The 13,721-nt window shown below is 38.0% G+C and overlaps 1 pseudogene across 1 annotated transcript in view; it reads left to right on the top strand.

The window, feature by feature from the left end:
- Positions 1 to 13,721, top strand: part of LOC145506013 (solute carrier family 71 member 2-like) — a 125,144-nt pseudogene that overhangs the window by 90,542 nt on the left and 20,881 nt on the right. Inside the window, exons 4-7 of the transcript XR_014053451.1 lie at positions 3,973 to 4,100; positions 6,624 to 6,738; positions 10,609 to 10,827; positions 11,734 to 11,848. The product of XR_014053451.1 is annotated as a solute carrier family 71 member 2-like (transcript). The remainder of the gene's footprint in view (positions 1 to 3,972; positions 4,101 to 6,623; positions 6,739 to 10,608; positions 10,828 to 11,733; positions 11,849 to 13,721) is intronic.

The raw sequence follows: 13,721 nt of genomic DNA, 5'->3' as shown, positions 1-13,721 counted from the left end.
CATTACGGAGAAAAGACTGTGTTAGATAAGCCTCATTCAGACATGAGTCATAGTGCTGATGGCTGAGACTTCAGTGTTAATAAATCAGCAATCTACATATTAAATAAGTCATCTTTAAAGGTAAATATACATAAACCAAGGTTATATATAGATCAGTTAATTAAAATATGTGACCAGAGAATGGTAGGAATACAACCTTGTGTTTCCTCTACAACAGCAGTTCCAGATTCTCTTAATTCGGTGTTCCTGGGAAACTTACAGAACATAACCAGTGTAGATAATGAGATAATGAGAGCCAACTATATTTATGCTAAAGGCTAAGATTTTGATGTCACTCTGGTGGGTTTTTTTTTTTTTTTTGCCCATGCTTTGTGGCATGTGGTATCTTAGTTTCCAGACGAGGGATCAGATCTGTGCCCCCTGCGTTTGGAGTGTGGTGTCTTAACCACTTGACCCCCAGGGAAGTCCCAGTCTGGTTTTAATCTTTAAATATTTTCTCATTTGCAAATCGTGCTCTTCCTCTTTAGGACTGCTGCAATACTTGCCTAATCAAGGTACAGATATCCTTCTCGATCTACTATTCTAATAATGTGGCATGATAGGATCTAGGACTGGATTGAGTGGTGAAGAAGTAATTCTGAAACAGAAGAAAGTCTTTGATTTTTGAGAAAGACAAGTTTTCCAAAGAGGCAAGTATTTTATTAGATTATATTTAAGCATCGTAATAAATGTAGGTTCTCCCAGAGGATATTTTCAGTATCTATTGTCACTGAGAATTATTTTTAAAAAATAATTATTTACTCTTTTAATGATTTAATGATTGAATGATTGAGGTCAGGAGGAGAAGGGGTGACAGAAGGGGGTGACAGGATGAGCTAGTTGGATGGCATCATCTTTTCAATGGACATGAGTTTGAGCAAACTCTAGGAGATGGTGTAAAACAGGGGAGCCTGGTGGGCTGCAGTCCATGGGGTCAGAAAGAGTCGGACACGACTGAGCACTGAACAACAATTGTCACTCAGCATTATTTTAAAATAATAATTATTTAATGAATAGATTAAATTACAGTTGAAATCCAGAATCTAGATAACAGTATCTTTTTTTTGTAAAAACTGCATTATTTTAAATAAAACTTCTAATTCTTGGCCTTCTCATGTCCTTTGCTTTAATGACATGCATTCCATATCTTACTGTATGAAATCTCAAATCAGAACTGTCCAAAAAATTTTCCAGGGTTCTTTGTGTTTAGATTTTGTTACTGTTTTTGTGGTGATTCTTATTTCTATTCTTTTGTCCTCTTAAATTTATTTTCATGTTTTTCTTGACCAGTTCTATACTACCCGAGAACTCAGGTATTTAATATTTTTAGAAAATTTTAAAGCAACATGAATGATTTTCTTTTCTAAATTTATAAAACTGATGTTGCAAGTCGTGAATTTCAGCCCTGCTTCTACAGTTGTTTAGCTCTTAGTTAAAGAGATCATTTAACTCTTTTGATGCAAAAACAGACCAAATGCTGGAAATCCAATGTGTCTTATAAATTGCAGGGTTTGATGCCTTGTTGTTCAGTCGCTCAGTCTTGCCCAACTCTTTGCAGTCCCATGGACTGCAGCACTCCAGGCTTCCCTGTCCATCACCATCTCCCCGAGCTTGCTCAAACTCATGTGAATCAGTGATGTCATCCAATCGTCTAGTCCTCTGTCGTCCCCTTCTCCTCCCGCCTTCAATCTTTCCCAGCATCAGGGTCTTTCCTAATGAGTCAGCTTTTCCTGTCAGGTGGCCAAAGTATTGGAGCTTCAGCTTCAGCATCGGTTCCTCCATTGAATGTTCAGGATTGATTTCCTTTAGGATTGATTGGTTTGATCTCCTTGCAGTCCAAGGGACTCTCAAGAGCCTTCTCCAACACCACAGTTGAAAAGCATCAGTTCTTCAGTGCTCAGCCTTTATAGCCCACCTCTCACATCCATACATGACTACTGGAAAAACCATAGCTTTGACTGCTTCAGTTTACCCATCTCTTGACCCATTGTCTCTGGGTTTACTAGTGGCTGATAGGGGGTTAGAATCCTGTTCTTTCTCTTCTCAGCCTTAGAAATATGAGTTGATTTCCTCATAAAAGTTCTATTCAGCTTACCAGTCCTCTTTGCAAGCCTTTATTACCAGACTGTGTGGTAGGTACCGAGGGTACAGAGATGAAAGGAAACCATTCCTCTGACCTTAATCTCAATGTCTAATCTAATAAAGAAGATAGACAAATAACAAGTAATTGTAATAGAGGATTATAGTTACAATAGAAGAGATATGTGCCAGGGTGGGGACAGGAGTTATTTGTTTTGCACCCCTCAAAAACCAGTGTGATTAATTCTATTTGAGTAGCTAAGAAAATAGAGGAAGAGGTACTCCTGGCCCAGAGTTGAGAATGACTAGTAGTTTACCAGGTCCAAGTGTGGAAAATGCCTACAAGCACAGCAAGGGCCTTGCAAATGCCCATTTGCACAAAGGAATGTAGTATGTTCAGAAGACCAAGAAGTATTGCATATAGCCAAAGCATAGGATGTGTGCTAGGTAGTGGATGTTGGAGGGTTCTATCTGTATGCTGTGCTGAAGAATTTTTTTAATGTATTATGAAAATTCAGATACACAAAAGGAGAGAATAAGATAAGAAACACCCATGTACTCATCACTTAGTTTCATTATTTATCAACATCTCCCTGCTCTTATCTCATCTATCTTGGTTTTCCACCACTCGTTTTTAATTTTAGTATTTAAAAGCAGAGTTCAGACACTTGAAGAATTTCAATTCTGCACAGTTGAGGTTTTAAACAAGGGATCAAAGAACTGAAGTCTGCAGCTCATCAAGGTTTCTCTTGGGGTTATGTGGAGGACAGATTGAAAGGAAGTAGAACCAGAGGCAGGGAAACAGTTAGATTATTTTATTTAAATCCATGCAAGAAATGCTAAAATGCATCACAGCAGGGGATAGACCGAGAGAAGTCATTATAAGAGAATGGTCTGAAAAATCACCTTAAGGAGTGAAGGAATGATGGGGAAGCTTTGGACAGCTTCTTAGCCAAGATGGGAAGTGTGGGTGTTTGGTCAAGTTTATAGGGAACAGTGTTCATGTTAAATGTCCAAGTAGGAAAGTCCATTTGACTGTAGACACAGAACTCAAAGATTGGACAGCTATTCATATTGTAGGTTGTGGTGGCCATGCATATAGGCAGAGTGTCTAAAGGGAAGGCAGTGGCACCAACAGAGTCTGAGAGGCAGGCCTGTGGGCACCTCAAAGGGCCCTGACATCAAAAAAGAAATTCACATGGAAGTGATCAGCCAGCAGGGTGATTGGCAAATTGTGAGGAATTGACAAATGTGAGTTTTTTTACTTCCTTTGCTTATGTGTGGTGGTGTTTTGCTTCCCTTTAGCCTCAACTCTTGTGCAACTTTTCATTATCTCTATCCTAAATTCATCAGACAAATAGAATCTACTTCTTTCAGGGACATTTAGTATCTGCACATTCATCCTGTTTATCCCTATTAGCTTACAAGCCCTTTGAGAGCAGAAGGTATGTATTCATCTGAGTGTTTTCGTTTCACCACTTAATTCAGAGCTTTGCAGGTAATAGATATGCTGTATGTATTTATAAAATGAGTTAAGTTTCTGGCTTCTTCCCATACCTTTGGTGTGTGTTCACATTAAGGGCCAACTGTGAGTATATATATTTCATATCACCTCACTTTTCCAGTTTCACCCAGAAAACAAGCTTTTATCCTTTTCTTCCTTCTCAAATAGCATGCTTACAAATTTTGTTAAATTTTTTTTTAAAAAACAGATTATATTTAATGTTACAAATTATTCTGTTTCAGAGCCACTAAAATGAATTAGAGCATTTAGAAATTCATTTAGAAAATGAAAATTATAAGTAATTGGGGGATCACATTATAAATTTGACCCTTGCTTCTGTTCTTCTCCAGGGTCTTCTCTTTTTTTTGAGTGCCCCACTCATAGGCGCACTGTCTGATGTGTGGGGAAGGAAGCCCTTTCTTCTTGGCACTGTCTTCTTCACCTGCTTCCCAGTTCCACTGATGAGAATCAGTCCATGGTGAGTGACTAGGCCCTCTATCATGACTTGTCTGTTTTGGGTCACATATGGAGAATACATCTGCAGTGCACTTTTCAGCCTTTGCAGAGCACTTGTACCTGTATTTTCATTTGAACTCTTTGCTAATACTGAAAACTAGTAGGCAGTTGCCATTGTGCCCATTTTATAAATGAGGCCATGAAATGAAGTCTAAGATAGTTACTTAGGTGAAGAAATAGAAATAAAAGATGTCTCTAAGGGCAGTTGTTTTTGTCATGAGGTAAGTTACATGATTGGGTCCTGACAGGGGGCAGACAGTCTCTGTGCTCACTCAGTTGTGGCTCATTTGACTTTGCAGATGTGTTGTTTTTATCAGCTCATGCAGCGATCCCCAAGCTTTTTGGCACCAGGGACCAGTTTCACGGAAGACAGTTTTCTCCCAGACAGTGAGGGTTGGGTGTGTGTTTCCGGTTTAATGCAAGCAGTGAGGAGCCATGGGGAACAGCCGGTGAAGCTTCTCTTGCTCACCTCTCACTGGGTGGCCCAGTTCCTAGCAGGCCACAGTCTGCTGCCTGGGGGTTGAGGACCCCTGTTCTAGGGCACTGACATGAACATAGTTCACATCAAAAGTCAAGAATCCAACTTTCCTGATGGTCCAGTTGGAATTCTGTCTGCCAATGCACGGGACACGAGTTCGATCCCTGGGCCAGGAAGATTCCACATGCCACTGGGCAAGTAGGCCTGTGTGCCACAACTATTGAAGCCTGCATGCCCTAGAGCTGGTGCCCCGCAACAAGCCACTGCAATGAGAAGCCCACCCACCAAAACTAGAGAGTAACCCCCACTCACCACAACTAGTGAAAGCCTGCATCCAGCAACAAAGACCCAGTGCAGACAAAAATAAATCAATTTTTTAAAAGGAGGCAGGAGTCACTTTAGTGTGTACCATATTATGACCAGTAGCCTATTCTAAATCCTAATGTGAATTTTAATTTGATCTTATTTTTTCATGATAAATAGGGAGAGAATAATTAGCATGTAATAACCAAGGTCATTTAGTTAATAAAAATGTGTTGAAATTTGTACCTGAGCTGTGACTTAGTTTTTGGCCAGAATTCCTGTTGCTGAGATGCTATTCCTATGTCAATAACACAGTTTAGAATGGAAGGGTCTTTTGCATTTCAGTCATTTAGGGTTTAAATGCAATTGATAGATTTGGGGGATACTCAATGTGAATACTCTTATTTGGTTATCTGATAGGAATTTTATGTCAGCATTTGTCATGTTCTAAATGTGTTGGGTACCTATAATGAATCATTTTGGTCCCTACCATATAAATTTTTATAAAATACTTTTTGGTATTGAATCTTTCTGTTCAAAAACAAGTCATGCTTTTCTGATGCATTAGGTTTTTTGTTTTTTCAATGTCCTCTCAATAGCTTACAATTTTTTTCTTTAGAATCTTAAAATGATTTTACCTCTTTTCCAGTTTTCATGCTGCTGCTTCTGTTGCTTGTATTGACTAACACATAAAATAAAACTCTTTTATTATTGTTAAATAAAAGTGATGATTATGGACCTATCTTCCTCATGTATATGAAGGAAATTTTATGTTTCATCCTTGAGTATCAAACTAGCTTTTGGGTTGAAAAATACTTGTTCCTATATTGTTTAGAGATTTTCTTTTTTAAAATCAAGGGAATATCGAGTTTTGATGCCATTAGTATCAGTGGCAATGGCACCCCACTCCAGTACTCTTGCCTGGAAAATCCCATGGACAGAAGAGCCTGGTAGGCTGCAGTCCGTGGGGTCGCGAAGAGTCAGACACGACTGAGCGACTTCACTTTCACTTTTATGCATTGGAGAAGGAAATGGCAACCCACTCCAGTGTTCTTGCCTGGAGAATCCCAGGGATAGCGGAGCCTGGTGGGCTTCCGTCTATGGGGTCGCACAGAGTCGGACACGACTGAAGCGACGCAGCAGCAGTATCAGTGGAGATGATTTGAATTTTCTCCTTAAATCTATTACCATGATTAATTATATTAATAGATTTCTAATATTGAAACATCATTATATCCTAGAATTAAAACACGACTTTTTGTTCTATGAGATTCTGTTGGCTAATATTTTAACTAGATTTTTGTTAGGCATCTATTTATATGGTATAAATTTTTTGTCTTGTATTAATTTTTAAAATGCTTCCTGCTTTTGTGTATATGTATTTTTCTCAGCTAAAACTCAGAAATTTAGAAAGTATTCATTTCTGTTCTGGCTACCATTAAAACTAACTTTACTGCATACTCCTACTTTTCCATTTTAAACTGCATGTACTGACACCCCTTGAGCAATGACAATATTGGTATGTTTCTGCTCCCCTCCATCTTGATTATAATTTTATTAGTTGTCCTTTATATCTTTAAATATACATGTATTTTTACAATTTATTTTTTGGTTTATAACCTTTTACATGGTATCTTTGGTTTTGATTATAAAAGTGTATATACACTACTTCTCTCATGAATGCTTAAAATAATCTTTTTATAGGTGGTATTTTGCAATGATTTCCATATCTGGAGTCTTCTCAGTCACGTTCTCTGTGATATTTGCCTATGTAGCTGATGTCACTCAGGAACATGAGCGAAGTACTGCTTATGGATGGGTAAGATACTAGATTATGTTTTTTAACCAGAGAAATAATAAACATTCTACTAAAAATTTATTAGAAAGTGAGCTTTTATTAAAATAGTGTTAATTATGTAAAGAAAATCCAAAACAGTTGAAATAAAAAAGGAGACTTGTGAGAAACTAAAAATATCAAGATAGGGATGCTACTGATTTATCCTTTGGTTTTAGTGTTGGAAGATCGGCAGGATATGTGAGTTGTCACTTGCAAAGTTTTTTAAAATTTGGTTTGATTTGTTTCTTGTTAGCTGATCTCTTGAGGAACCATAAACAGTAAACAGTTGCTACAATCATAGATCTCTGTGCACCTAATTAGAATTGGAGAGGTGATAGAACCTCAGTTATGTTAATTCATTGTCACTGTATTGCAGGTTGTATGACTCAGACGCTTCTTTGGAATGTAGTACTACAGAAAAAGGACTACATTCATTCAGGAAGTAATTGTTGAGTTAATAACAAAAGTTATAGGAGACCTTTTTGGGATAATTGAAATTAGAAAGTCGCTTCTAATTTTCTAATGCCAAGATATTGGCATTGTGATTATGTAGGAGAAGAAAGACCTATAAATGATGGCAGCCATTTAGGTCAGAGTGTCACACCTCTGAGAAATACTTAAGTGGTTCAAGGGGGAAAAATGACAGGTGAGCATTTATGGGCATGTGTTCAATGTGTGAACCTCTTAGGGTATGCAGGTATGAACAGGGAAAGTTTTCCCTTCTTCCCTTTTAGGTTCTTTGAGTTAACGGAGTGAAAGTCGCTCAGTTGTGTCTAACTCTTTGCGACCCCTTGGACTATACAGTCCATTGACTTCTCCAGGCCAGAATACTGGAGTGGGGTAACCTTTCCCTTCTCCAGGGGATCTTCCCAACCCAGGGATCAAACCCAGTTCTCCCGCATTGCAGGCAAATTCTTTACCAGCTGAGCCACAAGGGAAGAGTGAGCAAAATAATTAAATTGACAAAAAGTTAGGGAGAACCTAGAGAAGAAAATGGCAACCCACTCCAGTATTATTACCTGGGGAATCCTGAGGATCCTGGTGGGCTACAGTCCATGGGGTTGCAAGAGTCAGACACGACTTAGCAACTAAAACCAAAGACAGATTAATAAGAGAAAAACAAATTTAATTTCATATGTGTGGGAGTCTCACAAAGATGTGAGAGACTCGAGGACCGTCAGCGGTTGAGGCTTATATACCATCCTGAGCTGAGGAGAAAGACTGTAGGGGTCTGGGACTTCAAAGGGAAGGAAGATAATTCACAGGAAGATGAGGAGAGCAAATCAAATTACATGTAGGTAAGTCTTTCTAATATAAAAAATTATCTTTAGTATTTAGTATCTTTATCAGAGTATTATCTTTATAATATAAAAACTTATCTTTAGTATCTAATGTAAAAAGTTATCTTTAGTAGTTACCAGTATTTCTTGGTATAGGCCTCCTATCTAAGTTCTTTTAGGTGTTGTCAGTTAAGTTCAGTTACTCAGTCATGTCTGACTCTTAGACCCTATGGACTGCAGTAGGCTCTTATGGGAAAGGTAAAAAGCTTTGCCTGAGTCTCCTCGGTCATGATTGCCTTCTGCTTGAAACAGTCCACATGCCAAAGTGGCACATTTTGGGGTAGCTTATTTTGCTCCCCTTTAGTGTACATTTTGTTCTTCTTGCAACTCTCCTATGTTTGAAATGTTATAGTAAGAAGATGGAAGAAGAAAGATAACCTGGCTGGATTGTTGAATGATTGGAGAGGGACTGAATGCCAAACACTCAGGTTACTTCTCTCCTGAGTCTTATTCTTTCTGTTAATTCCACTTCCTGGAAGACAGTAGCAGTCATTCGGTGTTGACTGAGTGAATAATTGTATGGATCAGTGATGGACATATATGCCAGGTAACTGTTGTTCCACAAAACACTACAGTCATTTTTGGTTTATTGAGTTTAGACGTCAGAAGTTTAGAAACTTCTCCAAGCCACTTGCCCTCTAGCTACTACTTTCTTCTTCTTTCCTTCTTTCCTCCTCCCCTGAATGTTTCTCATGTCATGTCCTGAAACAGGGGCATCTCCTGAGTGCTGTGGAGGAGGACAGAGGGAGAAACAGATAGGAATGCTTCAAAGAAGGCAGGATGTTCAAGGTGGGCTTGTGAGGTTGTTCAGCGGAGTTGAGGGGTGCAGGAGCCTCATTTATCACACTTGGGAAGCTTTTCTCAACATTGCAGGAAACACTCATTCCTCTTCAGTTTTAATCGATTTTTGTTCTTTTGGCTTCATCAGAAAAATCCCTCACAAAGCTGTTGTGCTAAGCAGTAGTATTTAAGGAAGGATTTCAGAGAGAGTTATGGAACCAAAGTGATCATGACTTAGTTTCCCTATTTCTAGCTCAGTTCTTCATCTGTAAAATGCCAGTTATAATAATGACTGTTCATAGGTATGTTGAGAGAAGTTAGTTAGAGGAGCGCCCTGCTGAAGTATGCCCTCCAGGCCATAAGGCTGCCCAGACTGGGTCATAGGACTCAGGGTTTGGCCAATGACTAACCTTTACGTTTAACTCTATGTGTTAGATGTTGAGATGACAAACCTGAAAAAAGAAAAGGAAAAAAAGCTTGCAAGCTACCTTACAGATACAGAATAGAATTATGATGACAGAATTAAAAATGTCTTTTTGACAAATAATGAGATATTTGTATGCTCCGTGATCTTTAGTTCTTTACACTTGGAATGCTATGTAATTAAGGGCAGGACCTCTGTTTTCCTATTTTTCTAGCACATATAAATACTCAATAATTATTGATCCAGGGAATTCCTATTCCTCAAATTGGAATTCTATGTACTTCCTTTTTTTCCCCCAGAAATTTTTTAACTTTAGGCTTTTATAATTTTGGTATAATACTAATTTCCAATACATTGTATTTTTACAGTCACTTTGGGATTATGGGTGAAGGAAGAATATCATTGGTTACCCAGGAGTTATAATTTTAGTCATAGTGAATGATTTCTGTAGTTCCTATTAAAATCCATTGGAAGTTTACATGACCGGCTTATAAATGTGCTTTTCACACTCAGTCTGGTTATAATTTGGAGGCTGTCCACTTAAGTTTCTGAACATTCAGACTACATTTCAAAATAAAGAGAGCCTTCTACACGCTTATAGGGAAGCAATGTGAAGAAGCTTCACACAGATTCAAGTTGTAAGTGTGATCAGTTAACTCAGTGGTCTTTGGTATTAGGACGTTGTGGGTGACAGCATGACAGAAACTCCTAGCCCAGGGATTCCTCTAATGAAAAAGCATTTGAGGTCTCCCTCAACAAATGTTTTTGGATTTTTGTTGTTGTTATATACCTTTTTCTAAGACTGCCAGGGATTTCCACCTCCAGTTAGTGCTAATGAAATGGTGAAACCCTGCACAGTTTTGGAAGATGAAATCAAGCCTAGTTTCTGAGTAATTTGTAGATTTTGTTATCAACCCTGCAAAAACTTGTTTTGTTCCTTTCTCTCTATATCCCTGTTCCCTAATTACAGAAGATTAAAGTATGTATGGATTATTTGTGGGGAAGGTTTTACAGTTTTTATTTCTAAATAAATCGTATTTTTTTTATTCCTGTAGCTTTCTAGAGTAACTCTTAGAAAGCTACAAGAATTAGAAAGTTATTCAAATTAGTTAATAACTTGTGAGCAAATTCTTAAAAGAAAATTACTTTTCATTCTTAAAAGTTGTGGGCAATACAATCCTTTTGTCTTTTTAAAGTTAGAGAAGGATGGTTTTAGATATGCACCTGTGGGCCCCTGGTTAGAAACAGGAATGTGAGTGTGCACCTGCTCTGGATGCAACCCTGGGTGAGAGTGTCCTTTCTCCATAGGTCTCAGCCACGTTTGCAGCCAGCCTGGTCAGCAGCCCAGCCATTGGTGCATACCTTTCTGCAAGTTATGGAGACAGCCTTGTTGTGCTAGTAGCCACAGTGGTAGCTCTTCTAGACATCTGCTTCATCTTATTGGCTGTTCCGGAATCTTTGCCAGAGAAAATGAGACCTCTTTCCTGGGGAGCCCAGATTTCTTGGAAACAAGCAGACCCTTTTGCGGTAAATAAAAACATGAAAACACTTACTTTCCTGAATATCTTTCTAAACCATGCAAATAAAAGTGCATTTCTGCAGATTCAAGCATCCTAGCAGTTGCTGGTTTATTTTTTTCTCTAGTAAAAATAGAAAAAATTTCATTGCAAATAAGGGACAGAGCTGAACTGTACACCAAAGAATATATAAAATTGATAATTCTTGAGAGTCGGGCATGACTGAGTGACTGAACTGAAGTATGTAGTTACCATAAGAGGTAAGAAATGTCTTAAGTATGTAGTTACCATAAGAGACAAGAGATGCACGTTTAGTAGGGCTCTAACATCCTGTGCAGAAAAGGGTGTAAGGATTTTGGACAAAAGTATAATATTGAAAAAGTTGTTACTAGTCAGAGAATCTTGTCACTGACCCCATGCCTGGAGCACATTTATTTTTCTGCCAATTGTGTGGGCAAATTTATTATTAACATTTTAAATAATAAATTTATGTGCAGTGAAAACCCTGTAATGTTTGTGGCTTTAGAGGAGTTGTATTATGAGTGAAAAGAGATGAGATTTTCTTAAAAGGTTCTGGAGCAGTGTGTTTTTGTTTTTTTATTTTTCAGTCTGTTCATAGTATGTTCAGGGTCTGTTTCAGCATGTGAACCAGTATTGTTAACAAAGATGAGCAAAAGTGTTTTTTTAAAAAAGAGAAAAGACTGTAATATTTGAAATATGCACCTCTGAAATTAGGACTTGTAACGTCCTTAGAGAGGTGGTAATAGATTTAATGTTAAGGCTCACTTCCTTTTTTAATCCATTCGTCTTTTGTTACCACCTTAAGAAATCAAAAAACAGTGAAGCTGATATCCCAGAATATCAGTGACATCAGTATCTATTTGCTTTTCATGTTGCTGTTTCTGCTTATTTCTAGTCATTGAAGAAAGTTGGAAAAGATTCTACCATTTTACTAATTTGCATCACTGTTTTTCTTTCATACCTTCCTGAAGCTGGACAGTATTCAAGTTTTTTTTCTCTATCTCAGGCAGGTGAGTAAGGAATGCCAGAAAATCAGAGATTGGAATCTGTTTTGAAGTGTTTTATGGAAAAATCCCAGGTACCTCAGCTGGTAAGAATCTGCCTGCTATGCAGAAGACCTCCGTTCAGGTCCTGGGTTGGGAAGATCCCCTGAGGAGAGCATGGAAACCCACTCCAGTATTTCGTGCCTAGAGAATCCCCATGGACAGAGGAGCCTGGTGGGCTACAGTCCATGGAGTGCAAAGAGTCGGACATGACTGAGCGGCTAAGCACACAGCGCTGTAAGAGGGAAAAATGCGTTAACTTACTTCTAGTTGTAAATGTAGGTGCTGACATATAATTAGTAGTCAGAAGACCTCTAGTGCAATAATTTTTTAAAATAAAATATTTACTGTGGGAAAAATTTCCTTGAGAATTATGAGAATTACACAAAGAATTAGGAGAAACAGAATTTATTAAATCTTTAATAATACTCATTAAATTGCAGAGAGGTAAAATTTATTTCAGAAGTACTGTTAACCCCTGGGTCTGATCACATCCAGTTTGCTTAGCCATCTACATTAGGCCACTATAGGGACTTTGCTGGCAGTCCAGTGGTTAACATTCCATGCTTCCAATGCAGATGATGTAGGTTCGGTCCCTGGTTGGGGAAGTAAAATCCCACATGTTGCAAACCACCCCCTCCTGCCCCTGACACGCACATTCCCCACTAAAAACAAAAAGAAAAAAGCACCACTGTAGACTTCAAGGTAGGTCACAAATAATGACCAAAGTAATCTTTTCTGTCTTCTGATTTTTCTCCCTTTAAAAGTTTATGCTTCACATTTCCCCCCAAAAGGCAATTGACTTAAGGCAGTAAAAAAAAGTTTGCTTTTGCTACTGCTGTTTCAGGTCTCTGGGATTGCTGAGATCTGAACTGCCTTTCATTGCAATCCTGCCTTGGTCTTTCACTGATTTCACTGGAAGTCTTTCTCCTAATGGTTTACTCCACTTTGTCAGATCAAGCCTCCCCCAATGTAAATTCCTCTCTTTTTAGAGATATTTCAAATAAAATTTGTTAAGTTTGCCACATATAGTTTTCCTGAGAGTGTGAGACTATAATATTTTATATGGTAGCACATTTAAGTAAAGCCATTTTTTCAAGCAGTTCTTTTTTTGTTTTACTCATTTATGGTTGGAGGATGCTGGAGATTTAGAGGGAAAAGTAGTGAGATATTGTGTTTAACGTGTGTGTGTGCACACATGCTCAGTCAGTCAGTTGTGTCCAACTCTTTGTGGCCCCATGGACTGTAACCTGCCAGGCTCTCTGCCCGTGGAATTTTCCAGGCAAGAATACTGGAGTGGGGTTTTTCCTAACTCCAGGGAATCTTCCTGACCCAAGGGTCAAACCCATGTCTCTTGCATCTCCCATACTAGCCGGTGGATTCTTTACTACTAGCGCCCCTTGGGAAGCCCAGGTGTTAAATGTAGAAAATTACATATGCATCATTAAATGTACATTTAATGTGGAAAATAATGTAGGAAAAATGGGAAAGCCAGAGGAAGAAAGTAAAAAAAGTCTCCTTTCTTTACTTGTATAGTTAACAACAGGGAATATTTTCTTTTCTATCCACTTTTCCTATAGATATCACCATCAACAACAACAGTTACAACAAATCAGAATAATTCTGTTATTCTGTATTTATGCTCACTTTTTAGAGCTCACATATAATTAACACACACATATATTTTTAGTTTAAATTGTGTTTACTTATGAATCATCTATTTGATAAGGAACTTATATCCAGTATATATTTAAAACTTTATTCAACAATAAAAAGACATATAACTCAACTAAAAAAGTAGGCAAAAGATTTTGAATACATATTTTTTCAAGGAAAATAT

This window comes from Giraffa tippelskirchi, chromosome 1, assembly GCF_054371585.1.
Source record: "Giraffa tippelskirchi isolate mGirTip1 chromosome 1, T2T-mGirTip1v1.2.pri, whole genome shotgun sequence".
In the NCBI taxonomy this organism is placed as follows: domain Eukaryota; kingdom Metazoa; phylum Chordata; class Mammalia; order Artiodactyla; family Giraffidae; genus Giraffa; species Giraffa tippelskirchi.
Note: the sequence above shows the minus strand (reverse complement) of the source record. Positions and strands in the feature narration are given on the sequence as shown.